At 36.2% G+C, this 27,020-nt stretch overlaps 1 protein-coding gene across 5 annotated transcripts in view; it reads right to left on the reverse strand.

The window, feature by feature from the left end:
* The window catches only part of CACNB2 (calcium voltage-gated channel auxiliary subunit beta 2), a gene marked incomplete at both ends in the record, with an annotated part of 240,035 nt that overhangs the window by 142,484 nt on the left and 70,531 nt on the right, over positions 1 to 27,020 (reverse strand). The window lies entirely within an intron of this gene.

Genomic DNA, 27,020 nt, shown 5'->3' on the forward strand with positions numbered 1-27,020 from the left:
GCAACATATGCAGACAGGTCCTGCCCACATGCACACATCCCCACACACAGGCTGTGGGGATGTGTGCAGAATCCTAGCTTCCTTTATCCATGGCAAAACTTTAAGAAATTTCCAGGGAAGCAAGTCCACCAGCTGACAGACCACTTGATGTTCTGCGTGTGCAGACAGCCTTCATGCTAACTGGATTATGCATCTAATTCCAACCAAAATCAGTGGTGATTACACCAAGAAATAAGAAAAAAATAGAGGAGGCAGTAGTATGGAAGTAAACTTTTGTTTCCTAATGCTTCAAATCTCCCAAACTTTCTGCACTGCACCACTGAGTCTGTGCAAGCAAGGAGAGACAACCTGGTGGCCACAGCAGCTTTCCCACAGGTTTGTGTTTGAAGCGTGGAGCCAGCCCAAGCCTGTCTCTATTAATAGAAAACTTGGACTACTGGCAGCCAGAGCCAAAGTCCTAATCAGAGCTTTGCCGAGGAAGCTTGCTCTATCTTGCAAGAATGCTAAGAGCTGTCACCAACAAATAAGGAGGACTTGATAACAACTGGAAGGAAAGCAAATGACAATGTCGTTTTAGTCCATGGTTATTTGACAGATTTAGTATCACATTAGCGCACATTAAGCCTGGACAAGACAGAACCAAACCAGTAGCCTATTGATTCACTGGAAAGAAACACCTCTTTATAAGCAATGTAACAAATGTAAGAATGTTTTTGGTTGGTTGGTTTTGTTTTTGTGGTTCTTGTTTGTTCTTGTTTTGCTGACAGTGGTGCATTTCAGCCAAAAATATCTGCAGCTGTTTGAGCTATCTCAATCTTCTAATGACATTGGCCATGGTTTATCAAAGGATAAAGTCTCTGTGCAAGCCAGAGTTGAGAAATCAATTGCCATGGACTGCTCTGATTATTGCACAGCCAGATCTTCAAGCCCACAGAGATACTGCTGCACTCAGCAGTCTTAGAACTTAGAACTTCTATCAGATCTTTGCCTAGTCTCTTTCAATAACATCTTAAAAACCCTTGAAATGAGCAACAGCTTTATTACTGGTCCATGTTATATATAGATGGAAATCTAATATTTCCTCACTTCACCCACTTTTGTAGCTATAAGCAATCTCCTCATGAGATCAATACTAATCCATCCAGAACAACAGCATGCCGGTAAATAGTGACTGCTTCTCTCCAAGCTTCTCTCTTCCATGTACCTCATGCAAAAAGAACCCCTCTGAGGGAATCTTTTGTCCTTTCTCTTAGGAAGAGTACAGCAAATTTCTCTTCTCATTATCCTCCATGTTTTAGAGTAGAATCTGTGCTCAGATAATTTTTCAATTCTTTTCACGTTTTTCCACTGTCTGTTCTTCAAAAAACTTATATAAATTCCTATTTCCAAACTGACCCAAAATGCAGACACAAAAATAGAACTCCTACTGTAGTTGCACTTTCCTCCTTGTATTTCCATATTTGTTTAATCTTTCCTTTCTAACACTATCACTTTTCTTAACATTCAAAACTCTAATTTGTCATTTTCTTTATCTCCATTTTCTCTTACTTTTTTTTTTTTTTTTCCCCTCAAGATACTGTATATTGCAAGTTTCTGGATCAGTAATCAGTATAACTGAATTTGTATTCTGTATATTTACCACAGATGTCCCATCCACCATTGAAACATTCTGAGCTGGAAAAAGCATATTTCATTATTTATATCCTATCTTTCCTCCTTCATTCATCACTGTCTTTACCATTGCAAATCTACATGCACCATCATATAACTTCTTAAGTAATAAAGTGAGATAGAAGTATCACTCACTTTTATTAGCTCAGGGAATTCATCAGGAATTGTAATTTAGTTAATTACATAAAGTCAGTCTTCCTTCTCTGTAAATTCCACTCCTTTGAATTTGAGTGGTAAGAGATGTGTGACAAAGAGTGCTAATAAGTAAGAGGACAGATATAATAGATAATTTGCAGTCAAGAAGATTTCTCTCTTAAATACCAACAGTGACAACTCAATTTAAATATTAATAAAAGCAGAAACATACTGTCTATGCACTTTCAAGCATCCTACTTATGGTAATAGCAATGCAGCAAATTTTCTACCCACCCAAACCCGTCTTCCAAGGAAGGAGGGTTACTCTAACATTGTGGCACACAGACTTGACTTGTTTTGCAATGGACACCATGATCTACAACTACTGACAGCAAAGTATGGCAGGAGGCTTTCAGCTACAGAACTGGAATTTATTTAGGGGTTTCTGTGGCTCGATGACCTTTCTGCTCACTGAGTCAAAGCCTGCAGCCCTCCAGCAGGGCTTGCGTGGCTCCAAAGGCCAAAGGACATTTGGTTGGGGAAAAAAAAGTTGTATGTGGAACTCTGTAAAATGAATGCTACCATTGAAAATGACATAAGGTACAAAATTAAGTGCCTGTCACAAAATACTAAAAGGTGTTTACTTTTTGTAATATTCTAGTATAATAGACTGGCCAAATATTTTAAAAGAAATACAGAGAGGAATATTTCATTAACAGGCATAAAACATTATTTTGAACACCCTGTGGTACTTCAAAATTAAAAGTTTCTTTAAATTCTCCCCATCATCTGCTGCGCAGGTCAAAAACATGGTTTAAAAAAATCCACCATGTCCTGCATTTTATTTTGTCTCAAGATTGCAATCTAGTGGCTTTTTCACAGGTGTAGGTTGTAGATTTCTTCTATGGACATAAAGTAACAAATAATAAAAACGCTTACACTGTCCAATAAAAATGAAATACATGTCGATAGAAGACAGTTCAATAAAATGATCTCCTTAGGGATAATTAAATGGATGCATTTTACAGAATAAATTAAAACAAAACAAAACAACAACAAAAATCAACCACAAGGCATTAGATGACAAACAGATTTTACAGTCATGTTGTCTAGACAGACTCAGATCTTCCCAGTGACTTTTCAAAAGCATTCACATGTGTCAGCACCATCCTTTAGAGATAGAGTAAAAATATTCTGTATATAACTTAAAACTGAAGTCACCACATCTCCTTCATGACCATTTAATGAACTTTAAAGAATGTCACACATCATATGCAGCAGTGACCAAAGCATTCCTCAAGACCACATACATGAAACCAAGGCTTGCATCTGGAAACCCTGCAGCCTTACTGAAATCATGCAGATCTATCAAATGGTATGTGAAAGGTTTCTGTAGCATGGAAAAAAAAAAAAAAAAAAAAAACACTAAAAGTTGTCAGTACCTCAGCTCTTGAAAGCCATGAGACTTTCACTTCTCGGTCTTGTGATTTCTGAAGTGATGGTCCTTACATCTTACATCAGTCAGGGTTCTGTCAGACGTGTTGGTGCTAAATTTTGGCAAAGATCTTAGGAACCTCCTAGCTTTTAAACACTGTAGAAAGTTTTGGTTTGGCCTGTTTTTTGTTTTGTTTTTCCCAGGGGAAGGCACCCAGGTAGGCAGTCTGAAACTCTACATGAGAAATATGACTTGTGTAGGTAGCAATCATTTGTACAATGATACACAAGCACAGCATGTTTCCTGTCCTTAGAAACTTGTATTCTAAAGACACAGGGATCAAACACCAGCTTTAATTATAGAATAACGTAAATTTATGAAACACCCTGGTTTGGAAAAGCATTGACCACAGGCTTAAGTTTTAAGCAGGTGGGTAATATGCTGAAATTTCAGCAGACGTTGAAATGCTTTGCTCGACTATAGCCAAAATTTTTTCTTACACTCATTATTTAGTTTTCAGCCCTCATATTTCCACTGAATATGGATAAAAGTCAAGATGAAATCACCAGATAGGTAAAACTTCCAAAGTCAAATTCCAGATTTTCAGGAGTTGAAGATAATCTCCACTTGTTGGGATTTAAACCAAGAGATACTTCGACCACAAATCTGATTCTGTAAGGTGCCTTTATGCCTCACTGCAGGCTACCTCAGGTTTTCAATACATTATAGCACTAAAAAAATAATCACCATTACATACTGAAAATTCTCATTAATTGTTTTAAACATCCTCATTGTAATACCTATGGTAAACTTATTCTCATTTAAAATACTGGTCATAAAATTATCTTTAGACTTACTATGAAAATTATACCTTCCATTTCTTAGCAATGAGTGAGTTTTATTTCCGAAGATGGAGAAAGGAATTTAAAACAAGACAATAACAACAAAAAATAAATCAAGAAAACTAAGGGGAATGAGCACAGAAAATAAGGTGAATGCAACAGAGTTGCATAAAACAATTTCATCTTTTTATAAAACTTTGAATTTCTTCCTTTTGCTCTTTCTATCTCAAATATCCAGCAACTACTACTAGAACACACTGAATTCAAATTAAATCAAAACTCCTCAAGAATAACTCTTGCAGTTTTATTTATTTATTTATGAAGGGGGAAAACGTTACATAAAGTAGAAGTAATTCTGAAAGCTACAGTGGCTTGGATGATGAATATATTTCTTTATGTAGCACTCAGTTCCAGACCTGTAAGTCATTCCAGCAATTTTTACACTAGATTTGTCAAATCACATAAATTGTCGTTCAATTTCACATGCATGTTTATGGTTTTAGTGAGACAACTAAAGGCCATTAATATTTACAGCACAGGGATATGCTATCATAGGTACACCCTGGATCAATTGTTCAACTGAACAGAGTACCAAAATTTACTACTTCCATGACACCATACAATATTTCCTTTTGTATGCAAATCAGTAATGAAAGTATCAAGAGGGAGACAGTTCATATTTATTTTATTCTTGGTGATTTTTCCACAGTGCAAAACTCCAGGTAAGACCAAGGACCTTGGTGATCTCAACACAACCAACAGAAATAGTATACAAAATGTCTAAACCTGGTGACAATCACAGCTGAAAAGATGGGAGATCTCTCCCTCCAGGAGGAAACACCATAAATGTTAGTAGTTTATGCCCCAGTACTTAAGTTGTGGAATACAAATACAACTATGATTAAATACATCATGGGGACACATATTTCTAAGTTGTCTGAGACTTAACACATTTTCATAGATTCTAATCACTGAGCAGGGAGAAGAAGATATCTGTAACACTGTACCTGGCAGATATGTCCTTTTATTCCTGAATAACCCCTACTCTCTGGACAAGGTCATATAGTTGCAGGCAACACTATTGAGGCAAGATTTGAGGCTCAGTATGCTCACAGAAGAAGCCCTAAAGCCATCCACTGAGCAGCTGCCTGTGTGTCCAGCTTTCTGCATGGAGCCACAGTTTGATATTCTGCTAGTTGGGTCCAGCAGGCTGTACCCTGGCAGCATTATATAATCATATGCAATGGGGTTAGGAAAGGCCACTGTTACTTACTCTGGAATTATATTTCATGTGTTACTTTATTCCCCAGCAGGGAATCTGGCTATCTGACACAGAAATAATGCACAAGGACAAAACAGCAATGTACTTTCTTAGTAAAGATGAAGAAAATCAACAAAAATATACTGAACGCAGTCTGCTTTATCCCACTGTGTGTTACAACTTATTACAACATATCGATCATTTGGAAACAACTCCTAGGGCTTTTTCAATAGCATTTAAAGATCTGTATCATATTACATATGAGAATGTCCACAGCCACAAACCATTGAAATATATAAAAATAGAAATTAAAATATAACTAAAATCATTAATCCCTCAAAAAAAAAAAAGTTTTTAAACCTTACTCTTAGGCCTTGACCTTGTATACTGAAAGCCATACTGGTTTTGCAATTGATTTAGAAGTAGCACAAAACCTTTACTAGCAGAAATGAAAATTATACATCAAAAACAAGCAAGTTGAAAGCCTACCATTTAAAAATTTTCCTAAAAAAGATCCTTCAAAATATCAATGCTCCAATTTATGTATTTTTATTGCTCTTAATTCTTAGAAATAAGAAATAATTATGGTATTTAATCACTCGTTACTTTTTAATCTACCATCTACAATGATCTATTTATGTTTTGAGAGAGAAGTGTACTTTTCTACAAGTAATTCCTACAAGAAATACATATATTTAAGGGAATTTTGTTCATCCTTCTGTACTTACCCAGGACACATTTTTAGCCTTGGGTGTTTTTAGCATGGCAACATGCAAGGCTGAGATGACCAACAGCAGCCCCACCAGCATGGAAAGTCGGATGGAGGGATAGTCCCAGTGCCTCTGTACCCCCGTGTACGGAGTCCCTGTGCCTGAATAGCACAGGCACACTGAGCATGTGGTCAGGTAACAATAAAAAAAGTCATTTTTTCTTCCTGATGTATAGTCCAGTCAGAAAAAAGCAGATCTTTGTGAAATATATGTCTTCAGCAGAAGCTGGCTGTATTTCTGTATATCCATGAAACCCAAAGTTGGCTCTCCTCTTGGAAAAAGTTAGAACTGAAATTCAGAAGGACTCAGTCTCCCAGACACTTCACTTACACACCAGGAAAACACAGTACTGGCTACTCACCCAGCTTTCCTAAAGCTCCAGCCCTGGAGCTTGCAGGAGAATTATGCCCAATGCTGGGAGCAATGCATGTGCAGAGGATGTCAAAGAGCCCGCTGGTGCTGTTTAACTGCTGCTGTCTGAATATTTCACAACCCCAGGATCTTCCGAGTAACAAAACGAGTCAGGACCCGTGTCAGTACACAAGGCATGCTTCTGGGCAGTGTGGCACCTGGGTGCAGGATGGGGACTGCCACTCTGAGCAGGCACCTGCTGTCGCTTCACCTCTGCCGTGGTGATGTGCGTGCACAGCCAGGCGTCCCAGGAGCTCACGCAAGAGCAAAAAATCACCCTCCCTGCTCGTTTCTCTTTGTTCCTCTGTCCTTCTGTCCCTTTACTTTTACCTCCTGTCAATCTAGATTACCAGAGCAGATCCAGGCTAAATTTTGCAACTATCAGTAGTGATTAGAGTGAGTTGATTGAAATCGGATTATACAAGAGGACCTCTGCCTTCTCACTCAGCACTCAGGCCAGCACCATTTGCAAAATACTTACGCTTCACCGCACAGGATCAAAGCATTTGGAGCAGTCCATTTTAAGAGAAATGGTGCAGCAAAAACAAACGAGGCTGCACATTCATTAAAGAGGGAAAAAAAAAAAAAAAAAAAAAAAAAAAAAGGAAAAAGTATCCTGCTTTTCATAGCTGCATGAATTTATAGGGAAATGTTTCAAACCATTTCCAGATGGAAGAGTTCACTGGGGTCTCACAGATTACCCAGACAGCATGGTATAGCAGAGAGCAGTGTTATGTACCTAAAGTGCTCTGTGTACCTGGTCACTGCTGCTCAAATGTGGATTCCATGCAAAAGTATGTGTGTGGCATCTGAGCACCGAATGCGTGAGAAGCATCATCCTTTCCCAGGGTAAAGCCTGCAGAAGCTTGCTGCTGGTATCTATACAACTCACAAACATTCAAATGTGCTCTTTCCAAAAGCATATCATTAAACGTATGAGACAGTGACCTTACTATACTTAAATATGAATATTCAGTTAGTTATTTAAATACAAACTCAGGCTACCAAGTACAAAGGTAGTACGTATTACAAAAATTATAGTGCCACCTCTAATTGTGCCTCCTATCTGTGGTAGGGAATCTTGAAAAGAAGAAAACAAAACTTAACATATAAAAGGAGATTGGTCAAACAGAACAAGAGGCTGAGACAATGAAATAAATTAAAAAAAAAAAAAATCGTTTAAGTTCAGCTGAAGGACACCATGAATGTGATACACAGGTGTAGTATGCATTACTGAATACCATTTTTCTAGGACTTCCTAGCTTAATAATATTACCTACATGTGATACAGACCTAAATTATGCTCAGCCATCATCTGCCACTTTACACTCATTATTTAATGTACTTGTATAAATGCAAGGAGTCCGTGATTCCATAAATTTAGTTTATGAATTGTCCATTTATTGTGGAGGATTCTTAATGTATTATTAACACCTTTCAAAGACAGCAGCATAAACATTTTTGTTGTTGTTGTTAAAAGAAGCCTTAGAAACTGCTTACACTGACTGGGGCAGACAGAAAAGCAAACATTTATTTTCCAGTTGAGATAATCATCTGATTTCAAAACAATTATTGTCTTCTAGAAATTTGTTGTCCATACTGAAAATAACTAGCAAAAGTTTGGTACACTCTGTTTTACATATGCTAGAATGAAGGGGGATATGCAGATTTTTAGTGGATCCCTCCTCTTTCAATAAGTCCGTTCAATTTCACGGAGCTGAAACAGTACTCATCACCAGCTCATCAGCAGCTTTAACTAGGAGAATCAGAGGGCCTTGACTGCTATTTAGGAAATCAGCAGCTGGTAGAGTCTAGAAGTTCATGAGGCAGAACCACACCTATCTGTATGAATTATTGCATAATAATAATTCATAATTTCACAGTATATATAGTATATAGTACATAATTCATAATTTCCCAGTATGAATCATTGGGCAGTTTAACAGTAGGTTTGTTTGTTTGGTTGTGTTTTTTTCTTTAAGAGGAACATAATTTTTATCCTGTAGATGTTGAAGTATAATCCAACCAGCAGAAATTCTGCTGGAGTTAAGGAAACTGTAACTCAATTTAAATATATATACATAATATGCAAAGAATGCAGCTATTGAATGTTGACTGTATTTTGAAAAACAAAAAAAAAGTATATCAAAAATAACGAGGTACAGAAAAGTTTTGAAAATTGGTGTACTATATGTTGGCTGCCTTACATCATGACAGATCATGTCAATCACAGCAATAACAGGAAAATACACAATGTAGCCCTAAATTTCACTAATACATTCCACATCATCCTTTGAACAAGTAGACCACTTATGAAATGTATACATTTGAAAGTTTCAATGAAACCTATACAGATCAATGTTAAAACAGAAGCTCATTTATAACCTGTTGCTAATAACTGTATAACCCAATTAGGTAAAATAGTTTGAAGATGCATGTGTAGGCAGAGGAACACCTATATTCTGATAAACTATGCATCCCTTCTGGGATACAGACTATCCAAAATCTTTAACTGTTCTCTCATGTGGCATATGGAATAACTTTGCTCAGTCTTAGAACAACTCTGGCATTCATTTTTAAGGATCATTCTTCTTGTATTCATTCTTAAATGAATCACATATCATCCCCTTTGCTATTAATGCTGACCACAGAATCATTTGCAAGCAGACCATGAACCAATCCGTCATGATATACAAAGTTAACAGATGCACAATGACAAACAGAAGCTCAGGATTTATGCACTTTTCCAGCGATGATTTTCCCCTGTCTGGACAAGCTGTTGCATCACAAGGAGAAGGATCATTCAAATATCTGACATGATATTCAGAGCTGGCTGAAACAAGTCAGAGGATATACTTCTTGTTCAGTCCTAACCACAGGAGTACTCCATGCTGATAATATTTTATCTTTTCAACCAGAAAAGATATATATCACTCATCTTGAGAAAGAAACCATCAACTTTAAAAACTAACACTGAAAGGCAGAAACAGTAAAAAAAAAACTTCTGGAAAAATTCTCTAGACTATCAATGTAATTAAGATGGCCAAACAAAAGCCTCTCCAGAGAGTGTGAGAGAGAGAGAGAGAGAGAAAAAGAGAGAGAGAGAAAGAGAGAGAGAGAGGAAGAGATTATCCACAGATGGCAACGCGCAAGCGATAGTTTTCCGAACATAAAATGCCGTGAGTAGAAGCCTACAAGGTAAAATTGCCTGGAAACAATAAAAGTACAAGCCAATCTTGAACACTTTAGCATGGTTTACTGGTTGTGGCTGCCTTTCACTCATCGGTGACACCTCATCATAGGAAGCTTTTTAGGCCGTGCTTTTGTGTCTGTTAGAGGCCTGTGCTGAAGCTCATGGGATTCTGTTTCAGTACCAGTGAAGACCGTTGTATTTTTACCCATTCATTTCTTTTGAAACATTTATAATCTATCATGTGATCCTCACCAAAAGCAAAAAAGTATGTATTTTATGAATAACTGTGTGCTACACATCTTCATTCTCTCTTAACATCACTGGAATAGAGCTCTAGTAAAACATAAATTACTTGTGTGAGATGAATGCATTGTTTCATCTCATAATACAGTTTTAATAGCAGTAGGAAACTGCCGTTAACATTCTCTTGTTATGGTGACAAATCTTCTCTTACATAAGATATTTATTGTACGCATGAACATTTCTTTATACATATGTAACAGGCAAATACCACAACACAATTTCCATATACTTTGATATCAAATTATTATTTCCCCTTATTGTGACTTTGACCATAAAAAGAGGAAACATTAAAGTAATAACAATAATAATTAAAAAAAAAAAAAAAGCCAAAAAAACAAACAAAAGGAGTTAATACTGGGACGAATAAAACAGATGAAAGTTATAGAAAATAAATGCATAGGAGATACTTTCAGTGCCATTCTGCAGCAAGTTAGTTTTTAACATAGGATAAAAAACCTCAGAAACTAATTTTCTTTCCACTGGTTGAGAATCGAACAGATACATTAAACTCATAACACTTGTTTCATTATTATTTCCAGTTATTCTCTATAATCCCTGTAATCCCAATTCATTGAAACTAATAGGTTGATGTAAGCAAGAGCAACCTGGAGCATCCTTAAGCAGGCTTGAACCTGTGGTTTTGTGATTCTTGCTGAATCCCCACTACAGTCAAACTATATCTGATAAAGGACTAGGCTGAGACAAATCTGTCTGCAGCCAGGTTCTGGAAAGAGCAGGCGCTGAAGAGTACAAGTCCTACTTGAGCCTGGAAAAAGGAAGGAATGGCACAAACCAGTATACATAAACCAAAAGAAACATTAACATAAATAAGGTCGTCTTACATAATTGAGTATGTCACCAGGGTAATCTCAGTTCCACCTAACAAAATTACCTGCAAATAAATTAAAAAGCTCAGAGCTTCTGGGCTTCTCAGAATGCTAATAGAATGCATCTACGTACTGCATTCTTGCACAGATGCAAACAGTATAAACATACATTTGTGTACTCATAAAAGCATAAATTTCTACTTCCCAGTTGAATTTATACAGTTTCTGTGATTTTAATATGATACATATGTCCCCAATGAAACAAACTGTTAGAGACTCAATTAGATGCCAATTTAAAAATGTGAAGTGAGTCACCACTAACACAGTAGAAAGCTAACATGGCTTTTCGCAGCGTCCAAGTGCATTGCAACATCCACAGACCTCAGCACAGTGGTTACTCTACAGACCAGGCTCTTGGTCTGGTCCTGCAGCAGAAGGGCAATAGCTTCCTTGGGAAGAATTCTGTCTGTAAAGCTATGTTTAATTTTTGAATGATTTGGGTTCAAATGAAACTTGATCATTACCTCCAATAAGTACCCAGAGGTTCAAATTGTAATAGTTGGACTGGTGAAGTAAAAGGTTGGATAGACATCCCTACAGCAGCGTGGCAATTTTCCACAGTGAAGCACTTAAAAGTACAAGAAAGATTCCCAGTGAGATGTTAAGCAGTTATTAGAAGCAGTTCTCTTTCAAATGCACCATGTCTAGACATATTAAAGAAGAAAAAAATATTTCACAGAGAAATTGATGACTTTATTCCATTCTGAAAGTCAAAGGATATAAATATAGCTTTTCACATTTGTACCTAACACAAAGCTACCCTGTCACTAGTAAAAGAGATTAAGCGACTGATCAGACATGACCCTATATATTCTGCTATTAAACATAAACTTCATCCCATACAAACGAGTTGGAAAACAGCTGGCATTTGAGTTTCTTCCTTCTTAATATTAACCTAGTTCACAGAATTTTAGAGCCGCAGCTGCTGATGGCTTGCGAGATGTGCTCAAGTAAAATGAACTAAATTTATTCCCTCACACAGAAGGCTTTACTGAACTTTATGTAAAGCAGCTAATTTTAATGCCATCAGAGTGCATTACAAATTCCTGCTTGAAAAAATAACGAATTAATGGACACAGAGGTTGACACATGTTGACATGACTGGAAAGTCCAGAAATTAGCCCTGTTGTAGGTACCTGTGGTGGAATCTTTATTTTATTTTCGAAAAGGACATGAATTTCTTTACAGAAAACAGGAGGTCCTCAGCTGATGAACTCCACTGAACAATAAACATAGACATACTCTGCATGTGTTCATCATTAGACCATCGTCTCTCTTCTTGTCTTATGCTCGCTTTACTAAGCTTCTGCTCCACCAACAAAGTGAGGCTGTAGCCTCATATAAAGAGAACTGCATTTTCTTTTTTAAGTATCAGCCATCCTATTGTGTATGTAGCTGGTATGTTTGGAAAATCAGAATGCAGTTCTTGATCTTTAAATACTGTATTGCAGTATATATTCATACAGCTCTAACGTATTTCAGTTTTCCAATAACTGATTTCCTTATCCAAACACCTAATGCAGTGTTTTTTGCCTTTTTTTTTTTTTTTAATTTATAGGTTTTAATAAAATTCCTAGCACTATCACAAGCAGGAAAAAAAAATAAACAAACAAAACATATAAATGCATGGAATACTTCTGATTGCAAGATACTTCAGGAGGCTGTCTGCAACTGTCCCCAGTTCAGAGCTGTCTGAAACAGGAGCACATTGCCAGAGTCATTTCACTTTGGCTCCTCAAACTAAGCAGGCACTGAAATTAACCTCTGCTCTCCAGATATAAAACAGAAATGACAACGTAACATTGAAAAAAAAAAGTATTGTTAATTTTCTCATCAAAGTTTCTGAAGCAATTAGTTGAACATTATACAGGACTGCAACACTCAGAGAAAATCATTACAGTAAAGCTTTCACAGGCATAACATAGGAACCTGTGCCATGGGCTGCCAAATGCTACTTGTTATTCTTTACATAGGGCAGGCCCTCAAAAAAGGCAAGGCACATGGTCTTCTTTCTGATGCCAGAAATATAGTGCAGCTCAGACAGTGGTCACTCCTCTTCCTCCTCCTGCTGTCCCTGCCAGCTCCATATCTCGGTAATCATCTCCTCCCTCTACCAAGTGACTTGTGACTGCATGGATCAGCTTCGTGCCTCCACTCTGCTCTCTTCCAGATGTTTAGTAAACTTCCAAGTTATGGGTTTTCAGAGCCAATGTGTATGGGAAGAGATATTTGTATGCATCTTTTGTATGGATTTCACATGAATTATATATATGTTAAGTAAATGCTTTTCACTGCATTTATTTAAATAGTAGGGCAATATCCTTTACTATGACTTACTGGCATAATTCCTTGAATATTTTCCTTTTTATTTTTCTGTTATTTGCCTTACGACTACTCCAACATTTACTTTAGAGCACACACATAAGAAATAGAAGATAAGCCAATTTCATTTATTTTAGATATAATAGAACAACAGGAACATTCTACACACATAAGCAAAGCCATGAAAGTATTTTAACTTTGGCTTTATTTCTAACACTATTAAATACACCCTCAGCTGATATTGATGTCCTCTGGCCATGTCTTGTATTGATTGAAATTTCACTGACTGAAAAGCCAGATAACCTAGACTACAGCAATAACCAAGATTATGAAACTTTTAAACACACCCCAAGTTTTAAAGGACTACATACTGAATTTATTCAACTTTTAACTTTTATTATATATACTGATACATATGTATATATATACCAGTAGATAGCATTGATGAATTCAAGCCTTTCTGCCACTGGTAGGATTTTCTTCTCTGTTGTTATTGCACAACTTTGTAAAATACTCAAACCCAAATTGCTAAAACCGGGCAACAAAGCTTGGAGATACTCAAAATCACTACTTGAACTGTGCAAGTCTTTGAGAAAAGAATTTCATTTTAAACAGTGTTGTATTTAAATCAATGAAATTATCAGCGTATATCAGCCTGTATAAATTAGAATCTGTTCAACCATGTTATATTTCTCCTTAAGGACAAGCAACATACTATGAGGCAAGAATTTAAAAACAAAAACACTCTAAAGCATGCTCTTAGATGACAGCATGCTCTTAAAGATGACAGCATTTGGCATCTGTGTGTTAAGAATGATACTGGCTTGTATCTTTTCTTTTTTAACCTCATCTTTACTCATCCTTATTTGTGTTTGCTGTAAATGAAATGATATGATGGGTCTGTATTTCTGCTTCTCGTATTTAAGCATCTACAGGCAGAGAAGACAGGAAGTGTAGGAGCAGCCAGACCTGAAAAGATTGAGGGAAAACACCTAGTGCTGGTTAAAAGCATAGTTGTAATTGAAGTCAACAAGAAAGGCTCTGAAGAGAAGAGGCAAAACTGAGGGAAGGGAAAGGAAAAAAATAAATAAATAAAAATAAAGGTAATTAAATAAAGTTCAGTTTGTCCAGGTAATATTTGTATATTACATACATATATTATACTTCTGGGCTGCCAAACACAATCCAATATAATCCGAAGTATTGTATTGGAAAAAGGCCACAAATTGCATCATCCTTCATGCACTGAAATAAATGTTCTGCTAGCAGAGCTAGCTCAGGAGCGTGTCTCAGGGTTTGATGGATGAAAGCAATTGGGACTAGCATGTGGTAGAGCAATGTTCAGCAATTTATATGTCCTGCTAACAGGACTGTTGAGTTGTGCATGGCATCACAGAGTGCATACTCCTGAGCTGAAATGATAGTAAGTGGGACCAAACACCTCTGGAAAATGGAAAGGTAAAGAAAAAACAGGACAGATTCTTGTAAACTCCATAATTTAACACAAACATTTCTACCCAACAATATGCACAATACATAACACTGGGACTGCAATATATCTTAAATTTAGGCTATGCCCTAGCTCATGCAAGACCCCTCCATTTGAAGTCTACTTAGCCTTCACAAACACTAGCAAACTCATTTTTTTCAGGTCACCTCTTCTTATAGAAGAGAATACTCCGACCTTTGCCTGCAACATGGGTAACGTTGGGAAGTAGGGCAACAAGAGGTAGGCAGAAGTTGTGGGGCTGGTGGCCTCTTCCAAAGTATCTCCTCTATCCTCCTTCACAGAAATGTGAAACCACAATGGCAGCATCAGCAACACTGGGAAACTTCATTTTAATAAATTGCATGAACTCTGATATTTGATTCAATCTCCAAGACTTGAGAATGATGTACATTTGGAGATGGGTCTCCCTTGCACAGTAGAGACCCACAGCTTACTAGGTACTCCTTTTGGTGTGTACCAACATCCCTGCTGCTGGCCAGTTACAGATGCCAGCTTTGAACAAGCTAAAAATGGACTAAAAACAGTCCCAAGCACATATTCTCCAGCTTGTTGTCTATCTAGCTTTGGCAAGCAATACTCCATTATATTCCCTCAAACAGGCCTTAAATTAATCTGCTTGCTTGTCTTGAGCAAGAGATCTTATCCTCCTGAGCTGTGAGTAACTCGTATGTTTTACTTTCTTATCCAATTCTTATTAAGAAATCTAAACAATTCTCCATTCCAGATAGAAGGAATTTCTTACAAATCAGTTTTTCCTAGGTCCTAATGTTCACTGTGTCATGCCAATCCTACCAACTGGACAAATTATATAACACAGTGTGATGCTATGATAACAACAGCATGTTATACATATTCAGTTTAGGAAATATGCTTAAGAATCTCTGAAGATTGAACTGAAAAAGATAATCTATTGAAATTGTGGTATGAGTTTATACATGAGTAAATTAATTGCTTATATTATTTCTCTAATGTTTATCTAATTTGCTAGATTGAATCAAGGATAAAGAAAGTAATCATTTATATAAAAAATAAAATAAAACACCTTTTTACCTTCTAGACCAGAAATTCACATTTTACATGACATGAAAGTGACATAAAAGTTACTTTCAAATCCATTTGCAATTCACACAACTTTGGACTGGGAGAGCACCCCAGAAACTTGCCAGGTACACACATAAAAAAAGATACAACTTCTAAAGAAATGACTGCAAATTCAAGTTTTATTTTGTAGTCTAATTTGTTTTGTTTTTTTAGCATGCTTTTAACTTTGAAGCATGGAAGTATATAAGTTCAATGCAAACCACAGACTAAAGAACACATGACCACCACTTTATCAGTAAACTAGTAAACTGCTTTGGGTCTCTGACCTCGGCAGTTTAACAAAAATTTTATTTACAGCTGGTTTAACTGTTCTTGGACAGTATTTTTTTTTTTTTTGATGTAATAGTCAATGAAAAAAATCCTCTTCTGTATCACCAATCATCCATATTCTCCATCTGAAAGTTCCTTCCCCCTTCCCCCCTCCCCCCCCCCCCCAATATATATGACTTCCTTAATGCAAAACATCTGCCCTATTCTTCTGGTACTTTTATGGAATCCTAGAAAAGCAAAGTTTTTTTTTTTTTTCCCCTATAATTATGCCATTCCTCAAAGGGTACATAAAGCATTTTTGTTCAGTGTTCCTGTGATAGAGTCTCACAATAAGAACTGTTACTGTGACAAAGCTTTGCATATGAAGGCAGAGATTTCCTTTGAATCTGGTCAGTGCTTGGCCATGAGTGACTGCAGAGAGTTCACAGAACAGAACACACTTCAGGGACCTCAGCCTAGACAACTAAGATCACTATTTCTGGAAAGGTTTTCTATCTTCTCTGTTCTACTTTTAATTATTCTCTTTTAAGAAAAAGATATTGCATTTCGTGTTTCAAATACATTTCAATATATGGGGCTCTAGGGTTCTTTTAAATTTACAAGGATCACTCCATCCACCTTAAAAATGATGGTATGATTGAGGTCAACCCCTTAACTGTAAGTACTAGCATAAAAAAAAAAACTATTAGGTGATGCCATATCTCTTTGAATGCAAAGCAGTTTCAAAACCAAGTATAAAATAAGGAGAGAATGTTTGGCCTGAACAACACATTTGCAAATGCCTGGAGGAAGGGTCACAGTAACTCCTGTGCCCAGGGCTGGCAGGAGCTCAGCAATGGCAAGCGTATCACCATAGATCATAAAATGCAAAACAGTTCTGAAATGGTTTGTGTCAAAGTCATTGAAGATCATGAAGATCTGTTCATACTTTGCTGTGTTGGTTCCTACCAGCACCTTGGACTTGCAGACCCACTTGATTCTGGGACACACTTACTGTCCGGAAGCTTTTCTAGGTCACACTTTTATTATTCTTGCACAATCTGGATATTTTGGACAAAGAGAATATATTTCAAAATATGTGGTAAATACATTGGGATGTTTGACTCACGATAGGCTTGAGTTTGCCCATGCTTTGACTCAGGCACTTTCCAACAGCTAATACAAGCCAGGTTAAGGTAAAAACAAATAGAAAAATTCTTCCTTACAACTTTGGAAGCAAACAACAGTTAAAAACATTTATGAAGACATTTTTTCTCCAGCAAACTTTCCACAGACTTTCCTGTGTTTCTACTCCACTCTTCCTCTTTCTGCATCTCTTAGCCCTCAGGCCACAGCCCTCACTGAGCACCTCTTTTTGGTGAAGCACTTAGCTTCCATAACCACTCCAATCATTGAAACCCCCTTCCATCTTTGTCATTGAGAATTTATTGCCTCTTGATTTACAGAACTGCATGGTCATTCTTCTTATTAAAATAAATGCTGTTTCATTTCCTCTGAGATGTAAATATCTCCTTCTCAGAGATATTATCTCATGTAGTTGCCTGGTTTAATGAGCATTTCTTTACCTCACTCAGGGAAACATTTATTTCCTTCTCCTGCCATTTGATGAATTTGTGTCTTCTCCTAAGGTTTGTATTTCAGTTTATACATAATCCACACAAATACATTATCATATGTATAGGTCAACTATTAGTAAAAATAGACAAATATTGCATTACTTTTTAAACTGATTAATGAAATGCATATAGATGGGATTAATGAATCATGGCATACAGCTGGCTCAGTATATCAAACATGGCAACACTTAATGACCACCAGCAGTTTTTAGACAATATCATTTAACTAAAAAGTGTAAAAAAAAAAAAAAATCAGTAGTTCACATTACTTGAATTGTACTTTTTGTTAATATTTAATACATATATCTTAAATGAAATGAACTCATAAAAATAGTAACAATTTCTTTCATACCAGAAGGTTCCACATATGTGACCTCTCTTCATTTAGTTTTTCTGTACATGACATTCCTTCTCAGTGTCTCCTGAATTCTTGTTTGGCATCCTTTCCAAATGTTTCTTTTATCCTTTCTCTAATTGTCTTCATTTGAAGAGTTTTATTATTTCACACAAACAGAGTCTAGACTACACTCACTTCTAGCCCCACGTTTGAACATTTTTGGATGAGTTTTTGTAATATAATGATATATGAATATTGGCATTCCTTAGGTATATATATATATTTTTTTTTTACCAAAATTTGGAAAAGTAAAGATACATGAATAGTAGTCATATCACTGCTAAGTAGTATTTTATTTTCTACAAATCTATAGCCTGTAACAACATTTAATCACTTGTTATTTCAATATTATTATGTGGTAATAGACATTCAATGAAATGGATGATAATCCATTGCCTCATTTCTTTTGGCTCACAAAACAAATAGGGTAACATCAATCAATTTATACTGTCCTAAAGCAATCATATGACTAAGCCTTTCTTTCTTTAACTGCTGGGGCCCAAGAACCACCTTCTTATATTTATTTACTGGTGCTGGTTTTATGTGGGGCCACACTATTTTGGAATATCTTCAATGTTCCAGGAGAACAGGACTGAAAACATGAGATTAACTCTAGTAGACCTTTTTTCTCTTCTTCTCTTTTGGGTAATCTTTTACTACTTTTAATTCTGATTAGGCAGATAACTAACCAAACTAGTTTATTTTCTGAATCTTTTAAATGGCCCGCAATGGGCTACTTCTTGTTCAAAAATGCTTTTCTTAGAAATAGTAAAAGATCCAGTTTCAGTAAAATCTTGTGCCGCCAAATTAATTCAATAAAAACACATGGAAAGCATACTATGTAATACATTTAGCTCACATTTACAACTAGGAAGATATGAGTTGAACATCCTTCACTATTTCAAAGTCAGATGAAAACAAACATATGCAATTTACTGAAAAAACACATAATCACAAATATGGGAAAAAAACATTAGTAAAGAAAATGAAAGCTATATTAACAAGAACAGTTATTGGTAAAAAAAAAAAAAAAAAAAGGAAATAGAGAAACAATAAAAGAAGCAAGATGTTCAAATGAAGCAATGCCTGGTATAGTAGACCTGGTTCTGTGCAGAAGCCCATAAGCAGAAAAGGTTATAAAATGTGAGGATGGTGAATGTTATTGCTAACAGTCTGGTTATAAACTCTGAAATAGAGTTTACAGAAACCAGGGACAGTATGAAGAATCTGACTGCATTTTGCCAGATGCAGAATAAGGAGGGCAATATTCCCATAAAGATAATCATGTTCACTACTCTATAATAGATCAAAATTTGCAAATACTACCTTCAAATTAGTTATTTCCAGAAACAATGCAAAACCCAAGAGTATTCCTTCTTTTGCATCATGCCTCTAATGCCACACTGTATGCTCCTAGCCAGGCATGTGCACTTCAACATAGATGCACAATTGTAAGAACATGTTGCAGCATTTTCTTCAGCTATTACAGTATTTCAGCCAAGTGAAGCAGCAGTGTGGTTCCATCTAGAGGAAGAGCGTGTAAAAACTACTAGTCTCTGATGACTACTAGGTTTTAAATAAAGAATAGGCAAAAACTATTAACACAGCACAACTGGGATAAAGAGCCTCATGTCATAGTCCTATGAACAGTTCAAATAAATGCAAATCAAAACTCTCAGCCCTAATTTCGTTTCTTCTTGCCTTCACTATCAAACATTTAAAAGATTCCACAAAAGTAGAAAGTTTCTTTTTTTACTATACATAAAAGTTCAGTGTTAAGCCGTTAATTAAACAAAATGTTCTTTCAGCTCTTATGAAGAAGAAAGAACTGATCTCTTTCCAGTCATCTTAATCTGCCCGTTCCAGCCTAGGTATGCGTACCCTGACTCTGCATTTCTTCTCTCATTCACTAGCCAACAGGTACCTTTTCTTTCAACATCCCTGCTGAAAGGGGATATTTGATCGTATCAGAACCATTTCAAGACTTTTGCAGATAAGTTTCTACTCGTAGAAGCAGCCTTGCTGTGTTCAACACTTTACCAAATCTATTTTACGATTCAAATCTAAAAGTATTATTTATTTATTTTTCTCTCATTTCCCTTTAGTAATTTATTCACTTTGCTATTCTGGTTTGATATAAAGATATCAGCAAAGACATTAAAGATGGCATCTGTCCTCAGAGAAGTCAGGAGTCTCAATAAGCATTATAAGACAGACAGGTGATTTATCATTACTTCACAGCCTCATAAAATTGTTATGGAATGCCAACTTATCAAAAAAAAAAAGTATTAAAATTGACAAGAATACTTATGTTTTTCCTCCACAACTGAAATCAGGAAGCAGGGAACAAGAGAATGAGAAAATAGATAAAAGATAAAAATAAATAAATAAATAAATAAATAAATAAATAAAAAATCATAGCCAATAGAAGCAGGGCAAAAGCAGGAGAGTATAAATAAATAAGTAAAAAGCAATTAATGGCTAAGAAGAAAGGTGAAAAATATTTTTCCCAAGTAAGTATTTTTACCAAAACCCACTGTGTAGAGTGTGGGGGAAAAGGCAGAGGGTAAACAGATTTTGAGCTGTAAAGAGGTATTGTGCAGCTAGGAAGGATGAAAAGGGTGAAGGATGACAAGTAAGAAACATCTTACTTGTAACAATCTCTTAAAATACTTGTGTCCATTTTTAATACTAATTTATTCAGGTTTTGTATACAACAGTGTACTTCTACACATATACTTAAGTAGCAGGATTCTCCTTCCGTCAAAGAATCACAGCTTTATGGAAAGCACGCACCTCGGGCCTCTTTTTACCTGGTTTGTCCCCAGTCACGGGATGAATCACTGACAGGTCTAGAGACAGGGGTTACATATCCTGATTCCCACTTGTTATCTCTAAGACACTAGCAGTAGAGCACACAATACTATACTATACTATAAGTGTACGACTTATAGCTGCAAATTGGTAAATTATTGTCAAGAATGTAACACAGATTGCCGGGAGCAATGCAAACAATGTCATTACTTTTATATTTCCAAATTAGTGGAGGGATGATCCAGTTTAGCAGTAAGTTATAGTATTACTAGTAGAAATATGAATTAATCTTTAACAGATGAGGATAGAGGAACATAAGTAAAGAGGAGTTCTCTATTTCAGTGTATTTAAAACTATGATATTGCTGATGACTTGACATTTTAAACATTTTTAATCTATTATTCAAGCACAGTTATGTTACATGCAGAATGAAAGAGAGCAGGCCCTTATTGTCACAATATTTTATCTATCAGCTATATTGTTATATAATTTTACTTCAGAATGCATAATGAGCTATAAATGTTCCATTTAATACTTGTAAATGTAAGAAGTTTTTCAAAAGAAGCTCATTTCACTAGTAAATTAAATTCAAAGGTCGTACCTTGGGAATGCAGAAAGAAGAATTTAAAGAAGGGGCACAGGAAAATGTATTCTTATTTTGTTCAACTCTAAGCTGGAAAAATGGAACAGTCATTTAAATGCAGCCACAGGAGTCAAAAATAAGAAATTAGGACCACCTACTATATAAAATAGATTAAAAAATAATAACAACAAAAAGCTAATTAGAAAAGGTGTGTGAAATTTCACTTGAAAGAACTGGAGCTACAACAAAAACAGTTTAGCTTCAGTAATAATCCACAACATAACCATAATAGTCTTGCAGACATCTTTATGTAAATGGAGGTGGGAGGGTTGGGGTTCACACTTATGAAGGACACTTATTTCCATTTAATTTGGACAGTGCAACATTTGTCCTTGTTCTGGCTAGTATACAATGACTGGCACAGAGTCTTGATTCACATCATTTTCCCTTTAAATATTTCCACACTAGTTTACTCCAATTTATTCATTTACTGTTTTCTTCCCATATTACCAAAGTAAAATATTATAAAAGTAGGCTGCAGAAAAAAATAAAGCTAAAGAACTTCCAATAGATATTTAAAATGCACACTTTCCCTTGAATCCAGAGATTATAAATTGCTCCTAGACAGTTTTATGTCAGTCAGACCCACACAGAACCAAATATAATCCAATCACATAAAAAGCTAAAGCTATTTTTGCTAGTCCAGCCAACTCCTTTAAGGTGTAGATATTCCATGGTAATGATAAAAGATGTCACTTCAGTCTCATTATCTATCCGAAAACCACAATTTCTCTGTTCTTCCTTTCCTCCTTCCCAACAGTTTGGTTTTCTTTCTATAATACACATAGTAAAGAAACATGGAGGAAAATCTTCATAATAATAACTGCCATAGCCTGCAACTTCTGCTTGAGAATAGATGTGGTTTCCACTACAAGAGCAACAGAGAAGAGTGGGATAGATGGAAGGCTAAGGTGGATGGTATGAGAGCAGAAAGGGTCACAGATTAGCCCTGGCAGGTGCAGTCCCATGAAGAGAAAATACAAGACTCTGACTAAAGTCAACAGAAAATTTTGCAAACGTGAAGCAAGGTTTCTGCTTGTCAAAATCACAGAGAGTGTGTGGTGGTAAAAAGAAAAAAAAAAAAAAGTAGTTAAATGTGGAAAAAAAAAAAACACACTATAAATCAGCAGTGAAGAAGAGATATAGAGGCAGTGAACAAAAGGAAGAAGGAGAAGGACAGAATCTGCTATGATACAGAGTGGTCTGTTGAGAAACGTGATTAAGTGATAGATGGATAAGATTACAGTATCAAGGGAACAGACAAAAAACACTGGTCAAAACCTAACAAAACCAAAAGAGAACATTCCCTCAGGAAGTCTAACATATCCTCCAGACACAGGCACAAAAAGCCTGCTGTCTGTATCCTGCTTGCTGCTGCAGGCAGAATGCTCTCCAATTACAGTCCCCACCATTAGAAAAGAAGCATCTTAAAACACAACAGTACTAAGCTCCTTAATTACATTAAACTAAAACACACAGTGCAAGCCATATCATAAATTTCACTTCCAATCTTTCAATAAAGTTTCTATTGTTTTGGAATGCATTTTTTAAGGTTGTTTAGTTTTGGTTGGTTGGTTTAATATCAAGTTGTAACGGTTTTTTGGAAAGGATTTTAGTCATAATAATGAGTATTTGCCTTCCAGACATCATCTCCATCCTTTATCAAATTAGTTCTGTATCTGAGAAAAATCTTTAAAACATTTACTCAAACTTATTCTGAATGGTCCTTTCAGCTAAGCAAAAATCTCATTTTATAATTCTAAAAAAAATAAAAAAATAATAAAAAAAAAAAGTGAACAAGATGAGTTTTCAAACTACTACTTTTCAAACTATTACTGAATAAGTATTAAATATAACATTGGGAAGAATAGAAAACAGAGGATTTTAAGCTGTTATTAAAAATACAACTGGAGTCCAGCCTGTGGCTTGTCTATCCAGAAAAACATGTTGGTCGTCCCTGGCTACAATCCCCTAATTGTTGTACAGTTCTAAGAGAGGCATCAAATGCCCTCTGAGAATCCAGGCAGCCCAGGTATGCTTTGTAGCATAGTAATGTGTTCTGTGCATTTGGATTTGCCAGTCTTATATGATCCAGTAGGTTGCTTCCACCTATGCATTGCATCACTTCCAAGTTCACCATTTTGAAGAACTTTTCAAGAAAGTATGCAGACCCTTCTCCTATACCTATCAGTGTTTTCACATGCCAGTTTATACTCAACTACTACCTTGTTGCCTGATAAGCATTTCTTTTTCTGTAGGACAGGAATGTTGTACCACTGGAAATAAGACCACTCTCACAGCAGAAAAAGGATGGAGTATGTACAGAAAGGCAAATTGGTTGACAACTAGTAGGTCTATCCAGAAATGTCCAGGAAACATCTTGGACTCTGCATTTGAACAGCCTTCATGGTGCCTTTCTAGGAGAACAGCTGAGTGCTGAAGACAGCTCAGAATTTTTAAGTAACTTCCACCAGATTGCAACTTCTCCTGAAGGCTGGAGCAACAGATGGGCAGACTGGACTAAAGTTTGAAAGGTAGAATATACTAGCTAGTCTTTAGGTTTCAGTGCAGTTAGATGCTCACCAACATGCTGGCAGTGAGAGTTGTGAAAACATTTTTGGGCAACATATAATTAGTACTAATGTTTTAGACTCCATGCTCCTGAAGGAGATGAGATTGTCTGCTGGAAAAGTTCCACGCAACTGCTCCTCCATACTACCTAAAATGGATCCCATTTAGATTCATAGTAGAGCTTAGGGATATGGTTTAGTGGGGACTGTTAGTGTTAGGTCAGAGGTTGGACTCGATGATCTTGAGGTCTCTTCCAACCTAGAAATTCTGTGATTCTGTAATCATTCAGGCAGGAAAAGATCTCTAAGATCATCTAGTCCAGCCTTTAACCTAGTACTGAAGCTCAGTGCTAAACCATGCTACTTAGTTCAAAATTTACACATTTCTTGGAGACCTCCAGGGCTGGTGACTCAACCACTTCCCTGAGTAGCCTATTCCAAATGCACAACTGCACAACTCTTTCAACTACAGCTGCACAATTCTTTCAGTAAAGAAATTTCTCCCAATATCCAACATAAATGTCATTGTCCCACCTCAAAGACACAACTAAAGGCATAATGTTAAGATGTTATTCAGAATTATCTCCATATTTCACCATGAAAATGTTCAGTATAAGAGTTTTTATTTCTTGAATTGAGTGTTTACACACAGCTATAATGTCCACATGATACACCCTACCTTTAGGAGCTGCAGATTATGCCACAGAGTATTAAATGGATGACAGCTTCCCCCATGCTCTGATTATTGACCCACAGTGAGAAATTGTCAAAACAGGAACAGAAAGACTGTAAACATGTGGATGCAGGTTGTACATGGAGCTAAGCAGAAGAAAGAGCAGGAAAGCCCCAGGACACCTAACACTGATTTAATCTTGTCAATGTTGTGTTGTCCGCACATCATGTTTTGGTGGTGTTGAGTGAACAGAAGTTGAGGATGGATACATTCTACTCAGGCCTTCAATTTTATCTTTGCACATAGGTGCAGGACTAATCTCCTTGCGCATTAGTCTAACACGGAGACCACAGAAAGGAGCCATGTAAGAATATAACCATCTCCTCCTACCATAATGCTGCTCCTCCAAACAATGCAAACAACATAACTAATTGCAGTGATCTGTCCATTTCTGAAAAGCCAATCAAAAGCCAATCAAAGGGATTGATTATGCCCAAAATCTGCCCAACTTTATAGGGTCTGGACCAGCAAGAGCTGAATTAGTCATAAAACAATAGTTAGACTTGATCCTACATTTCTGAATGCCTAAAGAATGCCTAACCACCCTCTAAAATAAACCAAAATCTTCTAAGCTGGATCATTCACCACTCCAACCATAGCCAACTTAAGAACTGTAAACTAATAACCCAGAATACAAGTCTGGTGTTTTTCCCCAGTGAACCAGACATTAATAAAAAGGGTCATATCTTAGCTCACTTTAATTTCAGTGCTTTCATCCCAAAAGAATCTTACAATATAACCTCAATTAGCCCAATGCCATGGGGACCACCAAAAAATTCAATAATAACGGGTTTGGATAATCAAGGATTCAAAAAAACAGAGATAATCTCCATTGTAATTAAGTCATTTGAGAACACGGTCATCTTTCATGTAAAGACCAAAAAGATCAAGGGCAAATTCTATTTCACTTATCCTAACCAAGACGAAGTACCATTTCTGTATACAGTTAGCAATAAATGGTGCTAAAGATACTCAGAATACCCCCAAGGCCTAGCAGCATATGCGCAGTAATTGTTATACAACAGCTATAACAAGTAAGGTAGAAACCTAAGTATTTTATAAGACAATCACCAAGCATGTTTCTCCCCATTACCCACAAACACTCAAAAAGCGATGTTTTGAGTTCATGGACTTTAATGTGTTTAGTATGAGACTAAACATGAGTAGATGTCATTGTGGTTTACAAATGAGCATTCTGACGCTTTCAGATTGTGAAACATACTTTACAAACAGGTAAATATTTTATTCTGTCCAGATAATGTTATTCACAATGGTTGGTGTTACTGCTAAATAAAAGTAATAAGTAAAAATGAAAGGATGGGTGATGCATCTCAAGATGTCATTATTTTCACATGGTCCAACCTCCACTGGCCTGAGAACTAACAAATAAGTGCTTTTAATTTATTCATATTTCAATTTCTGCTTAACAGCGGGACTAGCTATACATCAAATAAATAGCTGTATAACAAACATCCAACTTTTGATTTTATATTGATTGATTGTTAAAATGAACTACACATCGGATTGTGCATATTTCATGCAAAATATTGTGCTGTTTATGTTCTACTATTGGCCAAAAATTTTATTTTAATCTCCATTCTTCTGCCTGACTTTTTTTTTTTTTTTTTTTTTTTTACAGAACAGTATCATCTGTTGCATCTGAAAGAAAAAAATATATCCAAAGTCAAGTTAGCCATGCAAAACTACTATGGCCACATTCACCTTTCCAATTGTTTACGTCTCTGAAATATGATCCACAGGAGCAAAGTGTTTCCAGTAATTTTACTCTCTCCATCAATCCCCTATGCAAATCTTGATTTAGATCACACCTATTTATGACCCTGCTTGTTCTGTGGTTATTTTAAACATTCTGTATAAGAGCTTTCTATATGACAGAGAAACACACTGGGTATTTCTCCTGACAGCAGAACTATTTCTCCTGATACATTTGCTCTTGTGCAACATGCTACAAGCTGCTTGTTGCAAATACTCAGCAATTTCAATTTGCAGCTTAGCCACATCGTTTGAACCTCCTGCTTCTTATCACATCTATCTGACAACTGAATAGCAGAATAGAAAAGGAATGTTAAAACATAAATGAATTAGGAGATTATCATGTCAGCTGAGTATAGTTCA

The sequence above is a fragment of the Netta rufina genome, assembly GCF_964035555.1.
Source record: "Netta rufina genome assembly, chromosome: 2".
NCBI classification, from domain to species: domain Eukaryota; kingdom Metazoa; phylum Chordata; class Aves; order Anseriformes; family Anatidae; genus Netta; species Netta rufina.